Raw genomic sequence first — 19397 nt, forward strand, 5'->3', positions numbered from 1 at the left:
TCTCTCTGTCAGGAATAAGCAGCCAGATTCAGGGGTGCTATTTCAGGGTCTGCAGGTCACTAACCTGAAGACAAACAAGTCTGGAGCTGTGAGTGTGTATGTGTGTCTATATGTGTGTGTCTGTCTATGTGTATGAGGTGGGGTGAGGGAGGGTGGGTCACCTGCTCAGAGAGAAGATGGAAGTGTGCAGAGCAAAGCAGAGACCAGAAACCTGGAGAGAGGAGGCCGGTGCTTCCGGGGCCTGCTGTCTTCCTCCAGGCCAGGCCTTCTCAAAGCCCAACATTTGCATTCCTTCCTTTGGGTCCTGAGAGAGTCCCTTGTCAGGATGCATTCTCTTATTTTGCTGAAGCCTATTTGAGTATCTATGACCTGCTCCTCACCTCTGAATGAGATGAATGCTTTAGATGCTAAAGCAGGTTCTTGCATTTCAGTCATTTGTGTATACTCCTCCTCCCACACATGATTTTTCAAAAGCCATGTACCACCTGTATGTTTACTTAATAAATATTTTGCTCTAAATTGAGTCACTTTTTACAACAAATCTATTTACTCAAATGTTCATCAGCTGGTGAATGGATAAAGAAGATGCGGTATATGTATACAATAGAATATGACCCAATTGTCAAAAACAATGAAATCTTGCCTTTTGCACTGATGTGGATGGAGCTAGAGGCTTTGATGCTCAATGAAATCAGTCAGAGAAAAAAAAAAAAAAAAAAAAAGAAATCAGTCAGAGAAAGACAAATACCATATGATTTCACTCATATGTGGAACAAAACAGATGAACATATGAGAGGGGAAAAAAGAGAGGGAAACAAACTGTAAATGACTCTTAATGATAGAAAATAAACTGAGGGTTGGTGGGGGAAGTGAGGGGAGGGATGGGCTAGATGGGGGATGGATATTAAGGAGGGTGCATGTTATGATGAGCACTTCATCATGATGGGTTTGTACGTAAGTGATGAATCACAGAATTCTGCACTGTATGTTAACTAACTAGAATTTAAATAAAAAGTTGAAAAGAAAAAAACTTTATTTATTTAAAAGGATGCTTTATAACTAAATTATAAGTGAAAACTAATGGCATAGAAGATGAACATAAACATAAAACATAACTATTTTTTAAAATATTTATTTATTTTGAGAGAAAGCCTGTGCGCTTGTCACATGAGCTGGAGGAGGGGCAGAGGCAGAGAGAGAGAGAGAGAGAGAGAGAATCTCAAGCAGACTCCATGCTGAGCATGAAGCCCCACTCTGGGCTTGATCTCATGATGCTGAGATCATGACTTGAGCTGAAATCAAGAGTTGGATACTTAACCCACTGAGCCACCCTGGCACCCCATATAAAACATAACTATTAAGATAAAAGGTTCTTTGGGCTCCTGGGTGGCTCAGTTGGTTAACAATCTGCCTTTGGCTCAGGTCATGATCCCAGGGTCCTGGGATCGAACCCTGCATTGTGCTTCCCACTCAGCAGGGACTCTGCTTTTCTCTCTGCCTCTCCTCCCTGTCAACACTCTCTCTCTCCCTCTGTCTGTATCTCTCAAATAAACAAATAAAATCTTAGAAAATAAAGATGGTGATACCAAAACCATTTAAAAAAAAAGATAAAAAAGTTCTCGGTGTTCAGTCTTCAGTCTCCTCATGTGCCCTGGTGACTAGCGGGCACACTTTAGCAAACACTGCTATGATATATAAAGTGCGCAGGGTCTGCATTCAGTAGGCACTCAATGAAGAGTAAGTTCAGTTCGGAGGTGGTAACTTTTGATTGCCCCCTTGTTTCGCTCAAAGTGTTGCCCCAACACACAGGCCAGGGTCTCCCTCCCACCCAGGGCCCAAGAAGGTAGGAAGAACGTTTTAGGCTGTGGCCCATTCTGCAGCGCTGCTGATCTCTGCACGGCTCTGAACATAGCCATTTTTACTCCCCTGTGACCTCTGTCTGATCGTGACCTTCTCAGATTCTTTCTCTTTTCAACTCCACTCAGAACACTTCCTATAGGCAGCCTTCCTGAATTCCTCCAGGGAAGGTAACTGACTTCCTGCTTTCAGCATTTTAAGGCTGGGAGGGTCCAACTTTTTAATTCTGTAAAACATTTATTATTTATTTATTTTTAAAGATTTTATTTATTTATTTGAGAGACAGTGTGTGCATGTGTGTGTGTGTGTGTGAGAGAGAGAGCAGGGGGAGGAACAGAAAGGGAGGGAGGAGAGGGAAAGAACCTCAAGCAGACTCTGTGCTGAGCATGGCATCTGACATGGGGGCTTGATCCCAAGACCCTGAGATCATGACCTGAGTGGAACCCAAAAGTTGGACCCTTAATGGACTGAGCCATCTGGGTGCCCCGGGGGCCAACTTTTTAATGTCTTAATTACTATGGTTATTGAGGTTTATCCACCTCAATGTCTGTCTCCCAGATCCCCGGGGCGATATCTGAATCTTAACCATCTCTGTATCCACAATTTCTCACACGAGGTCTAGAATTGAGATCTGTCTGTCTCCAAAGCTTACTGCTTCCCCTGGGTGTAGCATCAACAGATATACTGACATATACACACACTGGTGTGGCAGGGTTTAAGGAGGCAGTTACCACCTCTAGGCCTGTACACTCTCCCACCTTGAAAGTGTACTTTTGCTTTGGTCACTTAAATGCTTGCTTAAGACGATAAAAAAAAAATAGAGAAAGGGTTTAGGAGACTCTTGAGAGATACATAGGGAAGGAATTTAATGCACATTCTTACAAAGTTTTCTGTCCATATTTTAAAAGAAATGTCAGGGATTTTCAGAAGATCAGAACATGGTGGAGCAAAAAAAAAAAAAAAAAAAGAACATGGTGGAGCTAGGAGGGTCCAATCCCTTCATCTCACTAAGGGAAACATGGGACTCAGAAGGGCGAAGTGATTGCAGGATTGCACATAACAAAGCTGCAGTGAACACAAAGCTGGCTGCTCGTCTGTGTCTTTTCCTTCTTGGTGACAGGATTATGGGAAAAGCTATGTTGTAATTCTTTTGATGAAACATCACCAATCAGGATTTCCAAGCCATCTTGCATGTCAAGAAGGCCTCATCCTGCCCTGACCACAGCTTCACACTAGTGATCTCAGTTGGAGAATGTTGGTTGAAACAAGATGTGGCCCCTCACCTCATCGAGATGAGTCACAGACACAAGAGTGGTAAGGGTAGGGCACAGTTGACTAGATCTGGGTATGTTTATGCTTGTTTTTACTTATCTATGTTACATTTGTGCTTGAGACTTAAGGCTACAAGCAGATATAATAAAACCCTCTTGTAAACACTTGTTTTTTTGTGCAGACTTAGGATTACTGTCATACAAATCATGTTTCCCTTGACAACCTGCCAGCAAGCCATCCTCCTACCTATCCAGTCACTCATCCATCCGTCCATCCATCTATCAAAAAAAAAAAACCCCAACAGAAAACAAAAAACAAAAACACATACAGAGTACCTGTTTTGGGCCAGTAAGTATGCTAAGCATAGTTTTTATCTGTTGTCTTAACGAAACCTCACAGTCCCCACTGAAACGTAGCTGATTTTATCCTCCTAGAAATTAATTAAATAAAGACTAAGACAGTGGCTGCCTCCTAGGTACTTGGTATAAACGGAAAGGGACCTACTTTTTGTTGAGCCCAGACATTTGCCTGCCACTTTCACAAGTCTTAATGAGTCCTTATAGCCTCTGTACAGAATTGATATCTTCAAATCCATTTTGCAGAGGGTGAAATTGAGGCTCAGAGAGGTCTAGTGACTTATAAGAGCTAGTAAGTGGTAGAATAATATCCAAACCCAGATCTGCCTTAGTAAATATGGGTCCCTTCCTATCTTTCCTCCCCTCCATATGACTGTACCCTCGCCCAAGTCCCTGTAAGCACCATCCTGGTATTGGTGTGTGCTGGGTTAGAGATTTCTTGAGGGCAACAGGAGCTGGCATGGACCCCACCTTGCTGTTTTGAATTTTCTCTTTGAGAACTCTTGTGCTCCCCATGTAGGCTGAAGCCCCAGAAGCCATGACTTTTTTCTGGGCTGAGACTCCTGTGGTCAGTTATAGGGGTGCTCTTACAAGTGGGTGGTGTACATGAACGCAGTGTTTCAAAGGACACCTGAAACCAGAGTGTCATTGTCGCTAAAGCTAGAAGGTGCATTAAGTGGCCACCTGGATCCCGACATTTCTGTAAGAGGAGGGAAAAGGGTGAACACTCAGTGGTTGGGGACCACTTACGGTGTGCCAGGCACTGCCAGGGGAGTTTCACATCATCACCTATGGATAAAACTGACTCTTCCCTCTGCCTGAATTACTTTTCTCCCTAGATAGCTATCTGTTTGGCTCATTCCTTCACTTCCATCTAGACTGCTCCAATGTCTCCTTCTCAGTGAGGCCTGCCTTGACCACTTTATTTAAAGCAGAAGCTTCAGGGGGCACCTGGGTGGCTCAGTGATTGAGCGTCTGCCTTCGGCTCAAGTCATGATTCCGGGGTCCTGGGATCCAGTCCTACATCAGGCTCCCTGCAGAGAACCTGCTTCTCCCTCTGCCTATGTCTCTCATGAATAAATAAAATCTTAAAAAAAAAAAAAAAAAAAAAAAAGCAGAAGCTTCAGGAATGAAGTGATTCTCAAGGCCACGCAGTAAACAGCTGGGTCAGGCTGGCGCCAAAGGCCATACACTTTTCATTCCAGCACCCTGATCTCCTCTGTAGACACCTTCCATGACATGAGGGGAAGGGGTGAAGGTCTATATCTTCCCTCTTCCCAATGAGAAAAAAAGTATTAAGGAAGGAGATGACTTATCCAAGGTCACACAGCAATGCCTTGGTAGAACTGGAATGCACTGATCCTTTCTTAAAAAAAAATGTGAGTGGGGCACCTGGTGGCTCAGTGGCTGAGGCTCTTGCCTTCAGCTCAGGTCGTGGTCCCCAGGTGCTGGCATTGAGCCCCACATCGGACTCCCCGCGGGGAGCCTGCTTCTCCCTCTGCCTGTGTCTCTGCCTCTCTCTCTGTGTCTCTCATGAATAAATAAATAAAATCTCTTTAAAAATGTGAGCATCATGGACACACAATGTTACATCAGTTTCAGGTGTACAGCTTAGTGATTTGACAAGTTTATACATTATGCCGTGCTCACCACAAGTGTAGCTGCCATCTATCCCATTACATTCCTATTACAGTACCACTGACTGCATCCCTCATGCTGTGCCTCGTATTCCTGGGACTTACTCCTTCCACAGCTGGAGGCCTGTACCTCCTTCTCTCCTTCACCCATTTTGCCCAACACTCTGCACCCCACCCCTCTGGCAACTGTCAGTTTGTTCTCTGTATTTACAGGTCTGATTCTGGTTTTCCTTTGTCTATTCATTTTATTACGATTCCATTTATGAGTGGAAGCATAGGGTGTATGTCTTTCTCAGTCTGACGTATTTCACTTGGCATAATACCCTCCAGGGCCACCCATGTTGTCGCAAGTGGCACGACTTCATCCTTTTCTTTATGACTGAGTTGGCGTCAATGCTTTTTTTCACCTGCATTTTGCCAGACCCCTTCCTTGTGCATTTTTCTGTCTGGATGCCTATTATTTTCTGTTACCATCTTTCTTCGATCTCAGGCCCCACAACAGCTCTAGGGCGCTCAAGAAGTATCCTTGCCTTTGTATGTACCCTTGGAAAATGTAGTGTTATCTTCTGGGTGTCTTCATTTAAAATTCACACTAAAGGCACAATTTATGTAAGTTGGGCTATGGACCTCCTTCTGTGTCTCATAGTTGTCCCACTCAGCATTGTTTTTACACTTTCACTGTGGTGAAGCGAGCCTATCAGGTTCACTGTTGCAAACATCTGCCTGGCCCTCCATCGTGTGTATCTACATTCTACTTACCTGTTCCTCTGGCGATGAAAAGTTAGATTGTCTTCTGCTTCCTTTTCTATAAACCTTGCTATGAAGAGATCCTTCCAGATGCTTCCCTATGGACCAATGAGAATTTCTCTGGGATGTAAACCCAAGTGTGACATTTCTAGATCAGAGGCTTCACTCCTACGTAATTGAACTTAAGGATTGCCAAATCACTTCTGGAGTGGTTGTACCAGTCTACACTCACATCCGCAGTTAAAGGAGAGTTTCTATGTCTCCAAGTCCCCACCCACATTTGGCATTGTCCCCCTTTCAAATTGCTGGTAGGTGTTAAGTAATATATTGTTTTTGGTTTGAACTTCTCTCAGATTGTTAATGGGTTTGTAATCATGTACTCATTACCCAGTTGAGTTTGAATTCATACCATTTTGCCTCCAAAGCCTGCGCAGTATCACATAGTGATCATTAAAGTGGCCTCTGGGGCCACGTTGCCAGGGTTCAATTTCTGGCTTTACCTGGTCTGTGATTCTCATCTCTCTGGGCCTCTATTTCCTCATCTGTAAAATGAGAATTTTTACTGTTGACATAATAGGGTAGTTTTGAGGATTTAAAATTTCTTAGAGTAGTGCCCAGCATGGCGTAAGTATGGGCAAATGTCATGTCCTGTCCAGATAGATTGTATCATTCTCCTTGGAGGCTTTCTGTTCATCCCAGCTCATAACCCTGTTTCCTCACCCCTGCTCATAAAGTTCATATTGTGTAACCCTGAATTTTCCTCAGAAATGTGAAACCATAAAAGAGAAAACAAAGAGTAACTAGTCTGTCTTTCTTATTTAACTTCCCCAGGTCATTCTAAAGGACATTCAGAGTGTTTAAAGAAGAATTGTCACAGGCATGAGTAAGGGGATTTTGGCAATTAGAAGAAAATGATGAATCAGTTCCTTGAAAGAAAGGATGTGTCACCAAAGCACACTATTAACAGAGTTAAAAGGCAACCCAACTGAATGAGATAATTTTTTTTAAAGATTTTATTTATTTATTCATGAGAGACACAGAGAGAGAGGCAGAGACACAGGCAGAGAGAGAAGCAGGCTCCATGCAGAAAGCCCAATTTGGGACTCGATTGTGGGACTCCAGGATCACACCTTGAGCCAAAGGCAGACACCTTAATCCCCAAGCCACCCAGGTGTCCCACAAATGAGAGAAATTATCTGCAAACCATATACCTGATAGGGGCTTGATATGCAGAATATATAAAGAGCTCCTACAAGTCAACAATAAAAAACTAAAACTTGATGAAAAAAATGGGCAAAGAACTAAATAGGCATTTTCCCAAAGAAGACGTACCAATGGCCAAAAAACACATGCAAATATGCTCACAATCACTCTTCACTAGAGAAATGCAAATCAAGCCAAAATGAGGTGAAAACAGGAAATAACAAGAGCTGGCAAAGCTGCAGAGGAATGGAACTTGGGTTCATTGCTGGGGGGAATAGAAAATGATGCAGCTACCGTGGAAAACAGTATGCAGTTCCTCAAAAACACAGAATTACCACATGACCCAGTAGTTCCAGTTCTACCCAACTCTACCCCAAAGAATTGAAAGCGGGACTCTAACACTAAGGTTCATAGCAGCAATATTCACAACAGCCAAAGGTGGAGGAACTCAACTATCCATGAGGGATGAATTGGGTAAACAAAAGTTAGTATGTACATGCAATCGAATATTATTCAGCCTTAGAAGGGAAGGAAATTCTCATACCTGCTACAAACTGAATGAACCTCAAAGACATTATGATAAATGAGATAAGCCAGACAAAAAGGACGGATATTTGTATGATTCCACTTATAGGAGATGCTTAGAGTAGTCAAGTTTATAGTGACAGAACGTGGAATGGCGAACGCCTGGGTTGGGGAAGAGAAAAATGGGAAGTTATTGCATAACAGGTATGGCATTCAATTTGGGAAGATGAAAAAGTTCTAGAGTTAGATGGTGTGGATGGTTTACAACAATATGAATATACTTAATGCCACTGAAGCGTATTCTTAAAATCTGCTCTGCTAAAATGGTAACTTTTATGTTACTGCACACAAAAAAACCATTAAAAAAAAAAAAAAGGGAGGACAAGGTAGGAAGAAGTGGGTCTGGAAGGGAGAAACTCTAAATCTCAAAGCGTCCTTTTTTAAGGTGAGCCTGTAAAGTTCAAGGTGGTGCTGCCTGCCGTTGACTCAATGAACTCTGCTGTGTGCGAGAGAGCTTAGTCCATAAAACTCTGTACACATGTGATGTCTGGTATGTGTGGCTGTCTGCAGCAGCCTGGGTGCCTTTCCTTCATTTTACCAATGTTTAATGATTGCCTGTTGATAGGTAGCACCCTGCCATGGGTGGTGAGAACAAATAAAAAAGATTGAGGTCTCTGTCTTCACACTTTAGCAAGTGGCAGTTGTGTTAAAAATGAAAGTGAGCATCATGTCTGCTGTTCAATGGTCGGCTCTGGCCGGTTACCATGTTGGTAGCCTGAACTCAGCCCTCTCGGGAGTATTTACACCACCGAAATTAGCAAATGCCACAAATCTTTTGAACCTCAGCTCTGTCACTGGCTCTGTGACCTTGGGCAAATCACTTCCCCTCCCCAGTCTCAGTTTCTTTATCTGTAAAATGGATGTAATAAATACCAGTTTCTTTCTCTTCCCTTTCCTCGGAAGAGGATAATTTGACTCTTGGGCTGCAGTGTTGGCTGTTCTTGGATGACAGGGAGCCTGCCTATAACTCCTGGGAGCCCAGATGTATAACTGGGAGTCCAGATAACTGCTGATACGCCTCCCCCATTTCTTCAGTTGGCAGCAATGTTACCCCAGGCTGAGTGTCGTCCAGAGAGAGCAACAGTCCAGAAATAACTCCAGAGGCACTTATTCTGTGCCCTGGGGAGAGGAAGGGGAAGACAAGAAAGGAAAGGGGTAATGATTGCTCTCCACAGTTCATTGTTTCATTGTTTATATTTGACCTTATGGCCTGGTGGTGGCTCCTAACATTGTGGATGTTTCACAACAAATGAGTTTCAGCAACAGTAGCAGCCAAAATTCAGTCAGCAAGGCAAGATGTGGAATAGGGAAAAAACATGGGCCTTGGGGTTAGATCTAGATTTGCCTTCCAGTGCTGTCCTCACTGGTTGTTTGGTTGGCAACTGAATGTCTATCTCTGAGCCTCAGTTTCCCTAGTTGTAAAAATGGAGATAATGACAACTGCACAGATATGTTAGAAGTATTGGAGGAGGTAACAGAAAACTATTTCTAATTTGTCAAGGACCATCACGTGCGTCATCAGATGTGAGGGGCTAACGTAGCAATGTTGCTGGTTGCCTAACATCTATTCTCTCTTCCAAAATAGAAGAACTCTTATTTTATTTGGAGTCACAACACATCAAGCTTAAAGACTACATTTCCTTACAGCTGGGGGTAGCCTTGTGACTAAGTCCTGGCCAATGAGATGTTAAAGAGTTGATAGATCTGGAAATGCTGCTTCAAGAGAGTTGACTTAGCTAAGTGATTCCCTTCTGCCTTTCCCTCCTTTTCCTTTCTTGCCTGGAATTTGGTGCTGCAGCAGCCGTCTTTGACCTTGAAGGGGCTTTCAAAATAGAAACTATTTGCTGTGACGATGGAAAGTATGATCTAAAGAGCCTGGAGCCATGGTATTGGTGGGGTACTATTCCTGGCTTCTATTGCCTACCTCTGGACACCTTTTATGTGAGAAAGAAATAAAATTCTCTCTTGTTTAAGTCTCTGTTGTTTGGGGTTTTCTTTATATGCAGCTAAATCTAACCTATACTAATATTTCTTGGTGGAGCACGGAAGAAGTAAATGGAGAGGAGCTACTCTTATTGAGCACCTGCTATAGGCTCCTATGATTTTATACTTGTACATAGTTTCAGTCTTCTCACTTGACTTCTCAGAAGCATTGGACTCTGTTGACCATTCCCTTCTCAAAATTCTCTCATCCCCTGACTTCTGTGACCTCACATTTCTCCTGGAGTTTGTGGAGTCTGGTGCTTGTTTCGGCAGCACATATACTAAAAATTGGAGTTTGTGGAGTCCCTTAAAAAATTTTTTTTTTAACTTTTATTTGAGTATAGTCGACACACAGTTATATAAGTTTCAGGTGTATAACTTAGTGATCTGACAAGTTTATACATTATGCTGTGCTCACCACAAGCCTACCATCTTTCCTGTTACATTGCTCCTACATTATCATTGACTGTATTTCTTATGCTGTGCCTTTTATTCCTGTGATTTATTCATTCCATAAGTGGAAGCCTGTATCTTCCACTCTCCCAAACCCATTTTGCCTACCCCTTACGTCTCTGGCAACCATCAGTTTGTTCTCTTGATTTATAGGTCTGATTCTGCTTTTTGTTTATTCATTAGTTATTGGCTTTTTTTGTTCCACACATTGTGGAATCAAATTCTGATGAGTGGAATCATATGGCATTTGTCTTTCTCCATCTGGCTTATTTCACTTAGCATAATATCCTCTAGGTCCATCTATGTTGTATATATGTATGTATATGATGGGCTCTCTCTTGATTATCAAGTGACAGAAATCTTGACTTATGCTGGCTTAAAAAACAACAAAAGAATATATTGTCAATAATAGTCCAGGGTAGATGTTTGGGCCCAGGTGAATAGATAGGTTCAAACAATAGTATTAGGACAGGAGTACTATTAAAAATATTTAACAACTATCAATGCACTGTCACTGATCCATCAGAGTAGATGTCAGGAGTATCCTGAAAGTCCCCTGAAGATCCTGTCATTAACTCTCTAGTTACCAGGTGATGGGGAAGTCCAGGGATTCCTGAAGAAGAGTGGCTGGGAAGCAGTGAGGGACTTGCTCCTGTTCCCAGGGGGTTCTGGGCAACATTTATTTACCCACGGAAATATTTCTTTTTTTTTTAAATTATTTATTTATTTATGATAGTCACAGAGAGAGAGAGAGAGAGAGAGAGAGAGGCAGAGACATAGGCAGAGGGAGAAGCAGGCTCCATGCACTGGGAGCCCGACGTGGGATTCGATCCCGGGTTTCCAGGATTGTGCCCTGGGCCAAAGGCAGGCGCTAAACCGCTGTGCCACCAGGGATCCCCACAGAAATATTTCAACAATTGACTACTCCAGTGTGTACCAGATGAATAATAGCCCTGTGTTAGGAACTGGTTACTCTCTCTCTCTCTCTCTTTTTTTTTTTTTTTCCACTTCTCAAGTTGTGCTAGTCCATGTTGACTCCATTTTCAGATTGTCTCTCTCTCGTGGTTGCCAGATGACTGCCAGTGACTCTCAAAGCTATATTCTTCCTCATTACGTTCAGCAAAAAGGAGAGAGTCTCCTTTTCCAAAATCCCTAGCATAAATCCTGAGATTTGCTCTGTTTGCGCTAGCTGAGATCATAGGCCCAATCCTGATTGATCAATGTGGGGTGTGTATGTGTGTGTGGGGGGGGGTTGGGCAAACTGGCTTGGGTGAGGTCACCTAGCCCACCACTGGAGCCTCAGGTTAGAGTTAGCTTTATTGGAGTATACAGGTCTAGAATAGGGCTGCTTTCCTCGAAGCAAAGTGGGGTACTATTATCAAAAGAAGAGAAGGCACGTATTAGTTTCTTATTGATGCTGTAACAAATGACCACAAATGTGGTGGCTTCAAATGACACAAATATTCTCGCACAGTTCTGGAGGTTAGAAGTCTGAAATGGGTCTTGTGGGGCTAAAATCTAGATGTTGGCAGAGTTGTGTTCTTTCAGGAGATTCTAGGGAAGAATCTGTTTCCTTCTTTCTTTCCAGCTTCCAGGGGCTATGCCTTGGTTCATGGTCACATCATTCTAACCTCTGATTCTGTTGTTCTATTTCTTTCTCTGACTCTAATCTTCTTCTCTTTTGTAAGACGCTTGTGGTTACATTGGGCCAATCTGGATGATGCAAAGTAATCTCCCCACCTTAAGATTTTTGACCTAATTATATATGCAAAATTCCTCTTATCCTATAAGGTTACATATGTACCAAATTCAGGGTTAGAACATAGATATCTTGGTTGAAGGGAGGCGTTATGCTGCCTATCTCAGAGCAGATGCTGGATGGCAAAATCAACAAGTGGCTAGTGGCTATTATCTCTGCTTTGCCTCTTATCTCTCTGGCTACTTTTTTGTATCTTTTGCAGATTCATCTTCCTTTTTTTTTTTAAAGATTTTATTTATTAATTTATTCGAGAGGGGGGGGAGCAGAAACATAGGCAGAGGGAGAAGCAGGCTCCATGCAGGAACCCTGATGTGGGACTCGATCCTGGTACTCCAGGATCATGCCCTGATCCAAAGGCAGACACTCAACCACTGAGCCACCCAGGGGTCCCATGACTCATCTTTTTTTATCTGACTTTAAATCCTGGGTTTCTCAAGTTTCAACTCAAGACTTCCTCTGTTCTCAATATATTCTCTCCCCAGGCAAGCTTGTTGAGTTCAAGATGTATTTAACAACTATGCTCACATATTCACATCTTTGGCCCAGACATCTCTGAGTCCAGACTGATGTACCTAAATGCCTACTTGACACCTCCTCTTGTCTATCTCAAAGGCCTTCCAAATTTAAGATGTCTACAGTCTTTTCTCTAAATCCAGTCCTAATTCAGCTAATGGCACCACCATCCCTCTGGCTATGGGAGATAGGTGCCTAGACAATCATCCTTAATATCTATTCTTTCCCTCCTCCCAATCCAATCTTTGATTGAGTCTTTTCAATTTTACTTCTTTGATTTTAAGTCAATTTTTTCTCTCAATTTTCTCATTTTCCACTCCAAGCTACCACTTTTGTCTAAACTATTAACTCTTCTTTATTAAAAAAAATATTTATTTATTTATTTATTTATTTTATTTGAGAGAGAGTGTGTGTGCAAGCGGGGTGAGAGGAAGGGCAGAGGGAGAGAGAGAGAGACTCTCTAACAGATTCCCTCCTGAGTATGAGGCCAACTTGGAGCTCAATCTCATGACCCTAAGATCATGAACTAAGCTGAAACCAAGAGCTGGTTACTTAACCGACTGAGCCACCCTGGTGCCCCTAAGCTATTAATTCTTCTTGCCTGGACTTTTACCTTGACCATTTAAACTTGTCTCTTGTGTCCATTTTAATTCACCTCCAGGTTCTTCATACCATTGCCAGGGTTATTTTTCCAAAATGCAAATCTGATTGTGTAACTCACCCACTCAGAACACTTCTCTGCCTTCCCATTGCTCTTAGGAGAGAGATCAAAGTCCTTCCCATGGTGTCTAAGTCTTTGTAGAGTCTGCTCTCTATTTTTCTAGTCTTGCCTTCCATCAACTTTTTTTTTTAAGATTTTATTTATTTATTCATGAAAGACAGAGAGAGAGAGAGAGAGAGAGAGAGAGAGGGGCAGAGACACAGGCGGAGGGAGAAGCAGGCTCCCTGCAGGGAGCCTGACGTGGGACTCCATCCCAGGTCTCCAGGATCATGCCCTGGGCTGAAGGCAGGCGCTAAACCGCTGAGCCACCCGGGGATTCCCTTCCATCAACTTTCTGTTTTTCTTGTACTTTCTTTCTTTTCTTCAAACTTGTCATGTTGTCTTTCATCATTTAATCATAGATATTCTGTGCAGTCTCCTGATTACCTGTAACTCAAATCTCATTTCTCCATGGACCCTTTTTCAACCTCCTGGACTAGATCATATTCTTCCATATAAATTCTCATTGTATTCCATCACAAACATTATAAATGGTATATTTCACCTAGATAGTGCTAACACAATTCTAATTTTCTGTTTACTTGCGTACTCATTTGATTAATACTTGTTCTCCCCAGCACAACCATTACTAGCTTGTGAGCTCAAGGGGAGCAAGGTCCTTTTATGTGTCTGTTCACCATTAAATCCCTAGCATGTTGTTCTGCAGGCATCTAATGTCTCTTAAAAACATGGATACACATGCTCATTTTCAGATCTGGACACCAGGGCTCAGCATTCCAAGGTTATACAAGCAGCAAGGGCGGGGGGGGGACCGCAAATCTGCCTCTGAAAACTGCCTTTTCTTTCTTTTCCACTCTCCTATCCTCTGAAATAGGGAAAGGATTAAGATTGCATCACTTCTGATTGTGCAGCTCTACAAACCTTATCTAATTCCTGAAGTCTTTGGAAAGGGATCTGAAAAGAGTGACAATTTGCTTGACCTTTCAGGGGTGGGAGGAAGTTCTCCTTCTTCTTTTCTTCCATATACATTTCTCTTTCTTTCTTTCCTTCCTCCCTCCCTCTTTTCCTTTCTTCCTTCCTACTTTTTAAAGTATGCCCAGAGTTCCTGCTCATTGGCAGACCCTGTTCTGAAAGATGGTGACATAGAGACAAATCAACCACAGTCTCTCCCCTCAAAGTGCTCGAAATCTAGTCTGATAGAGCTCTAGGTCAAGTCAATATATTTTAGCCCAGTATGTTTTCCTCCTCTGTAAAATGGGCATTATCCTTACTACACTAGTTAGAGTTTTTGGATGCAAGTAATAGAAACTGACTTTAGAATGGAATTTACTGGAAGGACATCAGATGGATCCTAGAACTGAAAGGAAAGCAGGATAACCAGCCTCAGGAAACAGGAGGGTGAGCAACTAATGGAGCCAAGTCCACATTCCAGGAACTAGCTTGTGGGATCAATGTCATGGGCATAGGCACTGGCACTGGCACTGTCCCCACTGTGATTAATCCAGCTATCCCTCTGTCTCTGAGATTGTCCCTCAAGATTCAAAGACCCACTTGGCAGCATCCCATGAACCAAGCATTGGTTGGTTATCTGGCCGTACTCCAGATGCATGGATGCAGGGGAGAGGTAATTGTTCCCTTTCAAGAAAGAATGAGAGTTGGCACTCAAAGCCCCTGACACTGTTGCCCTCATTTCCCTATGGTTATTGGTTGGCACAAAGGCCAAACAACCTCTTAAGAGGTCATCCATCCATCAAGTCCCTGGACAATGATCAGCTGCTAAGTAGCAGAGCTGTGACTTAAATCTGAGTCTAGATGGTGGAGTAGCAGTTAAGGTTCTTGGTTGTAAGCAACAGAAACCACCTCTGCCCATTTTTAGCAAAAAGAAATTTATCGTAAGGATGTGGGTAGGGCTCAAAAAATTTATGAGTAGTGGGAGAAGCAAGTTTGGGGACATACAGGAACCAAAGGAGAGGTGGAGAGCCAGGATTAGGTTGCAGATACATTTATGCCCAAGTGCTCCTGCCACCACCACCATGAATGACCTCCAATAACATCTCCTAGCTTGATTACACTGTCTCAAAATTTAAATTTTCAGGAGAAGGAGTTTGATGAGATTCGTTTCCATTATGGCCCTGCCTTCCAGGGCAAGAAGCATATGGCTCCTTTAGTGAAATGGGTCATTTGGAGTTACTCTTCCATCAAGGCCACAAAGGAAATTAATACATCTGTAGGGAGGGCAGTATGCCTGTTATCCATCATTGTAATAGTGGTGCATGGTAGACAACCACATGCTTCAAAAGCACGCAGCAATAAGCTCATACATCTGGTTGTCAGCTAGGCAGCTCTGCTGATCTTGGTTGGACTTGCTCACATGTCTCCAGGTTGGATGGCTATTGGCTGATCTACTCTGATCTTGATTGGGAAAACAAGGACCTCTGGCTCTGCTCTTCCAGTAGGCCAGTTCTGGTATATTTTCATGGTAATGGCAGAGGCACAAGAGGGGCAAACCGTATCACACAAGCGCTTTTTAAACTCCAGCTTGTATTACATTTGCTAATATCCTATTGGCCAGTGCGAGTCTAAGGTTGGCGTCAGAGTGAGAGAACACTAGAAAATTTCACAGCAAGGGGAAAGGTGAGGAATTGGTGCCATTTTTGCAATCCACAGAGAGAATGGTGTGTGCCACTCCAAGGAGCCAGTCTACGGCAGACATCAAATTCCAAGTTCTTCTCATGTTCCACACCACCTGGGGCCTCAGCCAAAAACCAAAAACCTCAGCTTCCATACCATGGGCCTCTGTTGTCATTAGATGATATCATTGGGGTGTCAGATCTGTGACAGCAGGGATTTTTGTCTGTTTTGTTCACCATGTAACCCCATTGCCTATGACAGCACCTGTTATCTATCAGGTGGTTGGATGAAAATGACACTGTGAAATTACCTTATTCATCTTATAAAGCTTTTTACTTTCGTGAGGAGCTTGTATGCTGCAGAGGAAAGGACTTAGATTGGAGACAAACCAACATGGGTTAGAATCTGAGCTTCATCATTTACTGTTGGTAAACTTGGGCAAGTTCCCCATTCTTCCTGAGCCTCAGTTTCCTGTAGTGGATATCTTTGGGGGTAACTTCTCAGTGCAATCTTTCCATTTCTGGGTAATTGTCCCTCCCATCTTCACATGTGTAATGTGATGAGGCTTCTAGTTTTAGGTGACCCTGTACCCCTCCCTCAACCCTATCTCAACTGGTCTAGGGGTATGAAACTGGCCTAAAAATGGGTCAGTCAGAGTCTTTTTTACAGGAATTTGGAATTCTAGTTTTAATTTGGCTGGCCTCTTAAATGGAGGAGATAGGAACTCAGGGGGGTGGCTAGGCCATTTTCCACTACAGAAACTGGACTAGACTAGAGCTGGTCTGTGGCAGGAGAAGGGAATAGAGTCCTCATTCCAGATTATCTCTTAGGCCCAGCCACCTGTCAGACAGCTAGGTAGGTGGCTAGGTAACCATTGGTGTAGTGGTTTGGGGCATAGTCTCTTGTTTCAGGCTACCTTGGTTCAGATTCTGGCTCTAACTCTTACTAGCTTTGTGATCCTAGCTGAGTTCTTGAACCTCTCTGTGCCTTGGTTGTCATCTGATAAGTGGGAATGGTAGTAGTACCTCCTTATTGGATTGCCATAGTAATTAGATAAAAGTGCATAGAGCAATGTCTAATACATGGTGAGTATGAAGTAAGCACTAATTATTATACATGTCCATGGATTTCAAGTCACACCTTTTGTTCCTTAAAATTAATCCCCTGCCTTTTTAGGGAAAGCTCACTTCAGTGGATTGTTGATTCCAATGCAAAGAATCTGCATGAATATCTTTTTTCACCCGTGCAATGGGGAACGTTAAGAATTTGAGTTCTTAGAGTGGTAGAGAGGGTTAAATGAGATAAGCGAAACTCTTGACACACTGTAGGTACTCAGTGTCTGCATGCTTCCCATCCTTCCTACCTCAGACTTCAACTAGGTTCCCTCATCTTAGCCAGATGGGGACCGCGTGCAGGAGATGGTGCTCCTGGCGTGGGTGCTCTTGCTCAAGCTTGGTTTGGCCTCTTTCCAAAGTCAACCTGATCTGCTCTGAAAAAGTGCTTAGAACAATACATCTCAAGCCCTCATCCTGCACTCGGAGGAGTGAATCCTTGATCCTGAGGTGCCTTCCCTCAGGAAGACTTCATCTCCAGATGCTCTCTAGATCTTCTTGTTGCTAGGGGAGTGGTTTGCATCCTCTGGATTGGCTTCCTCAGCCTCCCAGCTCCTTCTTTTGAGGCCCCTTTTCTAAGTCTACCCAGCCTGGCCTGTGGGCCAAGCCCGGCAAAGGCAGGAGATATGGATAAGTTGGATGGCAAGTTCTAGATTCAGGTTTGTCTTCTGCATCCATTTACTTCTGGACAGGCAGAAGGGTGATCCCCAGAGATGAGTTTGCTGGTATCACTGTCCCTCCCTTACCCCTCATCTCCTGTAAGGAAAACAGTTGTAGACATGGAATAGTATTAGCAAAAGATTCTGAGGACCCATAAGTCTATGATCCTGAGATGTTGCCATCTTGGCCCAGTCCTTGACTAGGATTCTGCTTCACTTTCCCTACCTAGTTTTCCAGTTGCACATGAACATAGATAGCTTCAGACTTTGCGTATTACCTTCTTCTTAGCTGCACTAGTCAAGCATCTGCCAAGGCCATATTAACCTCCCCCCCCCTTTTCTCGAATCTCAAACCTGGGACTGCCTGACTTCCTATCTAGGATGTGTCGCCAGAGCTGGCTCACCCCTGGATCGATCTGCCAACATCTTCCCCACCCCACCAGCTCCTCATTCCGTATGCCTGAGCTGACTGCAGTAATTATGAGTCTTGTTAAAGAGACAACCTGGGGAGGGAGTGTGGGTTCTAGAATCAGATCCTCTGGGCTAGGATCCTGGGACCATTTTCACTAACCTGGATGACCTTGAGCTGGTCACCTCCTCTTTCCGAGTCTCAATTTCCACACATGTCAAGGAGGCTAATGATCCCCACTTGGAGTTGGGAGGATTTCATGAAATGACCTATCCACAGTCATTGTGTTGTGGAGACTTGACAAACGGCTGTTCACTGCCCCTCCTCCACATACCACTGCAGAGCAGAAGGGAGTTCTGGATCATCATTACTCCTGACTACTAAAGACATCCCTTGCTTGAAGCTTTTCCTAAACTCATTATCAGATCAAGATATCACTATCATGTTTAGGGTTGGGTCGGAGAAAAAGGAAGTTGCACTGGAGCAACAGGTCACTGACGTTAGAGACTGGGCAGAGACAGCAAAACACAGTGGTGGGGCAGGCGGCCCTGGAAGCCGACTGCCTGGATTCAAATCCCAGCTTTAACTCAGTTGAGCCATCGGCAAACTACACTATTTCCTATAGCCTTAGTTTTCCCACTTGTTATATGAGGGGTAAATTAGCATATATTGTTTAGAAGTGTTTTAAGATTAAATGAGATAATCTGTGTCAAGTGTACAACATGGGACTCACCACAAAGTAAGCACTCAAAACACCTTAGACACATAGGTCATTTCCAAATTTTTGCTACCTCATTTCCTCTTTATTTGATTTAATTAGGAGAAAGTTCCAGGAGAACTTTTTTTTAAATTTAATTTTATTTATTTTTATAATAAATTTATTTTTTATTGGTGTTCAATTTGCCAACATACAGAATAACACCCAGTGCTCATCCCGTCAAGTGCCCCCCTCAGTGCCCGTCACCCATTCACCCCCACCCCCAGCCCTCCTCCCCTTCCACCACCCCTAGTTCGTTTCCCAGAGTTAAGAGTCTTTATGTTCTGTCTCCCTTTCTGATATTTCCCACACATTTCTTCTCCCTTCCCTTATATTCCCTTTCACTATTATTTATATTCCCCAAATGAATGAGACCATATAATGTTTGTCCTTCTCCGATTGACTTATTTCACTCAGCATAATACCCTCCAGTTCCATCCATGTCGAAGCAAGTGGTGGGTATTTGTCATTTCTAATGGCTGAGGAATATTCCATTGTATACATAAACCACATCTTCTTTATCCATTCATCTTTTGATGGACACCGAGGCTCCTTCCACAGTTTGGCTATTGTGGACATTGCTGCTAGAAACATCAGGGTGCAGGTGTCCCAGCGTTTCACTGCATCTGTATCTTTGGGGTAAATCCCCAGCAGTACAATTGCTGGGTCGTAGGGCAGATCTATTTTTAACTCTCTGAGGAACCTCCACACAGTTTTCCAGAGTGGCTGCACCAGTTCACATT

Source organism: Canis aureus, chromosome 5 (genome assembly GCF_053574225.1).
Source record: "Canis aureus isolate CA01 chromosome 5, VMU_Caureus_v.1.0, whole genome shotgun sequence".
Lineage (NCBI taxonomy): Eukaryota > Metazoa > Chordata > Mammalia > Carnivora > Canidae > Canis > Canis aureus.